The sequence below is a fragment of the Heptranchias perlo genome, chromosome 14, assembly GCF_035084215.1.
Source record: "Heptranchias perlo isolate sHepPer1 chromosome 14, sHepPer1.hap1, whole genome shotgun sequence".
NCBI lineage: Eukaryota > Metazoa > Chordata > Chondrichthyes > Hexanchiformes > Hexanchidae > Heptranchias > Heptranchias perlo.
In genome coordinates, this window is record NC_090338.1 from 7,610,260 (window position 1) to 7,616,259 (window position 6,000).

Sequence of the window (6,000 nt, forward strand, 5' to 3'; positions counted from 1 at the left end):
CTACCTGAGAGGGCAGGAGGGGCCTTGGTTTAACACCTCATCCAAAAGATGGCACCTCCCACAGTGTAGCACTTCCTCAGTACTGCACAGGGAGTTTCAGCCTGGATTTTGGGCTCAAGTCTCTGGAGTGGGACTTGAACCCACAAACTACTGAGTCATTGGTGAGAGCGGTGTCATTATCCTCTTGTGGCAAAGTTGTAGCCTTCCTCCACTTTTGTATTATACGTAACAGGTTGATACTAAGTTTAAAAAGCAGACAGGGAAATTTAACGCCACGAGTTAGGCATTTTCTAAACTAATATTGCACGGTGTCATTTATAAGCAAAGATTTCAGAGACGTGATATTAGGATCTGATTTTTGACAACTCAAAGACATACAAGAAATATAAACTAGGAAAAAATGAAAAAGAAAGGAAAGAATTAAGATCTTTTTAAACAAAGAAAATATAACTGGGATAAAAACAGAAAATGCTGGAAATACTCAGCAGGTCAGGCAGCATCTGTGGAGAGAGAAATAGAGTTAACTGAAAGTAGTCGGTTGGCACTGGGTTGCAATTAGGACAGAGCTGAAAGGTGGTGAATGCTGTCCTTCACCAGGTAGGTTCAGTAGATTATATCGGGTTAGAAGAATCTTGGAACTGATCATTTTCTTATTTCCAAATGCCTCATTTGACAAATGTGTAGTTCATTGGGGTATTGAGCTGCACAGTCCAGGTAGGTCCTACGTTTGATATCCAGTCTGTGCTGGGTGAGCTACATATTTTTTTTAACAGAAATATCCATGTCCTATTTGGTCTTTAAAAAATTGTAAAATCGGTGTCTGTTTCCATGAAAGATAAACCAAAAACACCCCTCTGCTTCCTCCCATTTTCTTCTGTTTCCTGGCCGCAGGCGCTGACTCTTTGCTGGGAGTTCAGCTCTACAACCACCGCTCGCCCTTCAAAAGCTAAACGTTTTACACCTAATTCCAGTTTGCTACAACATAACAAACCCAATAACCTGGTTTGTCGTTTCGGGAAAGCATATAATTTGGTGGAATAATTAACAAAATAATGGAAAAAAAAAGTAAAGTGAAATAAAATGTTTAGGCAACGCTCGTAGTTAACTAGACGCGAACTCATAACAGAAAATCAAAGTAACTACTGAGCTAAAGCTGATGCTGTGAAAAGCCTTCCTAGGAAAGCAATTTATAGGTGAAATCATGATCATGCACAAACTATAGCGATTTCATAATATTCTCACCATCGTTAGAAGATTGAGATGTAAAATCGCGACCTCTCCGCCTCTCTACCTCTCTCTTCCTCCTTTAAGACGCTCCTTAAAACCTACCTCCATGACCAAGCTTTTGGTCACCTGTCCTAATATCTCCTTATGTGGCTTGGTGTCAAATTTTGTCTGCTAGTGCCCCTGTCAAGCGCCTTGGGACATTTTGCTACGTTAAAGGTGCTATATAAATGCAAGTTGTTGTTGTACTAGTAAAAGACACGCTCCATCATTCAAAGGACTGGAACCTGCAAAGTCTTATGAAATCCATTGTATATCTTCTGGTGAGTTCAGCATGCATATCAGCAAACTTTATAAAAGTATCAAGCATTACAATGAACACCATTCCAGGAGGTATGCTGGCTGTGTTGGGACAGGTAGGAGCAGAAGCAAAGGTAGGAGACGGAGAAATGTTGGAGGAGCATTGAGTGGATTAGCTTGTTGCATGCGGTGCAGAGATTGAGAAGGACGTGGGTGTACCACAGTCACAGTCACAAAGAATGTTGTTGGGAACAGCCAGAGCAGAATGGAATGAAAATAGCAATGTAAACAAAACCACTTGGCATTGGACTGTAACTGGGGCAGAACTGGAAGAGGTGATGCTACCCTCCCCCGCGATAGACAGAGTGAATTTTATTAGTTTAGAATAGCATTTTAGAAGTGAGTGGATGAATGAATTGCTGGGTGCTATACTAACCAATGTAAACTCGAGAGTTCCCCAGTTTGAATTCCAGTCTCATAGAATCGTACAGGACTGAAGGAGGCCATTTGGCTCATCGTGCCCATGCCGGCTAAGAGCTGTCCAAGTAGAATCATAGAATCATAGAAGTTTACAACATGGAAACAGGCCCTTCGGCCCAACATGTCCATGTCGCCCAGTTTGTACCACTAAGCTAGTCCCAATTGCCTGCACTTGGCCCATATCCCTCTATACCCATCTTTCCCATGTAACTGTCCAAATGCTTTTTAAAAGACAAAATTGTACCCGCCTCTACTACTGCCTCTGGCAGCTCGTTCCAGACACTCACCACCCTTTGAGTGAAAAAATTGCCCCTCTGGACCCATTTGTATCTCTCCCCTCTCACCTGAAATCTATGCTCCCTCGTTATAGACTCCCCTACCTTTGGGAAAAGATTTTGACTATCTACCTTATCTATGCCCCTCATTATTTTATAGACTTCTATAAGATCACCCCTTAACCTCCTACTCTCCAGGGAAAAAAGTCTCAGTCTATCCAGCCTCTCCCTATAAGTCAAACCATCAAGTCCCGGTAGCATCATAGAGTCATAGAGTTATACAGCACGGATAGAGGCCCTTCGGCCCATCGTGTCCGCGCCGGCCATCAGCCCTGTCTACTCTAATCCCATATTCCAGCATTTGGTCCGTAGCCTTGTATGCTATGGCATTTCAAGTGCTCATCCAAATGCTTCTTGAATGTTGTGAGGGTTCCTGCCTCCACAACCCTTTCAGACAGTGAGTTCCAGACTCCAACCACCCTCTGGGTGAAAAAGTTCTTTCTAAAATCCCCTCTAAACCTCCCGCCTTTTACCTTGAATCTATGTCCCCTTGTTATAGAACCCTCAACGAAGGGAAAAAGCTCCTTAGTATCCATCCTATCTGTGCCCCTCATAATTTTGTACACCTCAATCATGTCCCCCCTCAGCCTCCTCTGCTCCAAGGAAAACAAACCCAATCTTCCCAGTCTCTCTTCATAGCTGAAGCGCTCCAGCCCTGGTAACATCCTGGTGAATCTCTTCTGCACCCTCTCCAAAGCGATCACATCCTTCCTGTAGTGTGGCGACCAGAACTGCACACAGTACTCCAGCTGTGGCCTAACCAGTGTTTTATACAGCTCCATCATAACCTCCTTGCTCTTATATTCTGTGCCTCGGCTAATAAAGGCAAGTATCCCATATGCCTTCTTTACCACCTTATCTACCTGTTCCGCCGCCTTCAGGGATCTGTGAACTTGCACACCAAGATCCCTCTGACCCTCTGTCTTGCCTAGGGTCCTCCCATTCATTGTGTATTCCCTTGCCTTGTTAGTCCCTCCAAAGTGCATCACCTCGCACTTTTCCGGGTTAAATTCCATTTGCCACTGTTCCGCCCATCTGACCAACCCATCTATATCGTCCTGCAGACTGAGGCTATCCTCCTCGCTATTTACCACCCTACCAATCTTTGTATCATCAGCGAACTTACTGATCATACCTTTTACATTCATATCCAAGTCATTAATGTAGACCACAAACAGCAAGGGACCCAGCACCGATCCCTGTGGTACCCCACTGGCCACAGGCTTCCAGTCACAAAAACAACCTTCGACCATCACCCTCTGCCTTCTGCCACTAAGCCAGTTTTGTATCCAAAGTGCCAAGGCACCCTGGATTCCATGGGCTCGTACCTTCTTGACCAGTCTCCTGTGGGGGACTTTATCGAAGGCCTTACTGAAATCCATGTATACCACATCCACTGCGTTACCCTCATCCACACGCCTAGTCACCCCCTCAAAAAATTCAATCAAATTAGTCAGACATGATCTTCCCTTGACAAAGCCATGTTGACTATCCCTGATTAATCCTTGCTTCTCCAAGTGGAGACTAATTTTGTCCTTCAGAATTTTTTCCAATAATTTTCCTACCACTGATGTTAGGCTCACTGGCCTGTAATTCCCCGTTTTTTCCCTACTCCCCTTCTTGAATAATGGTATTACATTAGCGGTTCTCCAGTCCTCTGGCACATCCCCTGTGGCCAGAGAGGTTCTGAATATATGTGTCAGAGCCCCCGCAATCTCCTCCTTTGCCTCACACAGTAGCCTGGGATACATTTCGTCCGGGCCTGGGGATTTATCCATTTTTAGGCCTGCTAAAACCGCCAATACCTCCTCCCGCTCGATGTTAATATGTTCGAGTATATCACAGTCCCCCTGCCGTATTTCTATGTCTACATCGTCCTTCTCCATAGTGAAAACAGATGCAAAAAATTCATTTAGAACCCCTCCTACATCTGCCGGCTCCACACACAGATTGCCATTTTTGTCCCTAATGGGCCCTATTTTTTCCCTAGTCATCCTCTTACCCTTAATATACTTATAAAACATCTTAGGATTTTCCTTTATTTTGCTCGCCAGTGTTATTTCATGGCCCCTCCTTGATCTCCTAATTTCTTTTTTAAGTATCCCCCTGCACTTTTTGTACTCCTCTAGGGCTTCCTCCGTCTTTAGCCTTTTGTATCTGCCAAAAGCCCTCCTTTTTTTCCTAATCCATTCTCGTATATCCCCTGACATCCAAGGTTCCCTGGAGTTCTTGGAACCACCCTTGACCTTTACGGGAACATGTTGCCATTGTATGGTCTCAATCTCCCTTCTGAAAGACTCCCATTGCTCCGATGCGGATTTTCCTACAAGCAGCTGATCCCAGTCCATTTTGGCCAGATCCTGCCTTATCCTATTAAAATCTGCCTTCCCCCAATTTAGAACCTTTATTTCCGGCCCCTCCCTGTCCTTTTCCATGACCACCTTAAATCTCACCGAATTATGGTCACTGTCACCAAAGTGCTCACCTACTAGCACTTCTTCCACTTGGCCGGCCACATTCCCTAGAATTAGGTCCAGTACCTAATCCTAGTAAATCTTTTCTGCACTCTTTCTAGTTTAATAATATCCTTTCTATAATAGGGTGACCAGAACTGTACACAGTATTCCAAGTGTGGCCTTACTAATGTCTTGTACAACTTCAACAAGACATCCCAACTCCTGTATTCAATGTTCTGACCAATGAAACCAAGCATGCTGAATGCCTTCTTCACCACCCTATCCACCTGTGACTCCACTTTCAAGGAGCTAAGAACCTGTACTCCTAGATCTCTTTGTTCTATAACTCTCCCCAACGCCCTACCATAAACGGAGTAGGTCCTGGCCTGATTCGATCTTCCAAAATGCATCATCTCACATTTATCGAAATTAAACTCCATCTGCCATTCATCGGCCCACTGGCCCAATTTATCAAGATCCCGTTGCAATCCTAGATAACCTTCTTCACTGTCCACAATGCCACCAATCTTGGTGTCATCTGCAAACTTACTAACCATGCCTCCTAAATTCTCATCCAAATCATTAATATAAATAACAAATAACAGCGGACCCAGCACCGATCCCTGAGGCACACCGCTGGTCACAGGCCTCCAGTTTGAAAAACAACCCTCTACAACCACCCTCTGTCTTCTGTCATCAATCCAATTTTGTAGTCCCACTCCCCTGCTCTTTCCCCACAGCCCTGCAATTTTTTTCCTTTTTGAGTATATATTCAATTTCCTATTGAGCTGAAATTACCTTTTGTCCAATTCCCCGTGCTGTAATACAGCTCAGAAGGCATTAGGGGGCGCTACAGTCTAGCTTTGGACAAATCTCACCAAGGAAATCCCACTCCTGATCCACGCCAGTGAGTGACACTACCCAGTGAGTGACTCCTGATCACCGCCCAGTGAGTGACTCCTTATCACCGGCCAGTGAGTGACTCCTTATCACTGCCCAGAGAGCGATTCCTGATCACCGCCCAGTGAGTGACTCCTGATCATCGCCCAGTGAGTGACTCCTGATCACTGCCCAGGGAGCGATTCCTGATCACCGCCCAGTGAGTGACTCCCGATCATGGCCCACAGAGTGACTCCTGAACACCGCCCAGTGAGTGACTCCTGATCACCGCCCAGAGAGTGACTCCTGATCACCGCCCAGTGAGT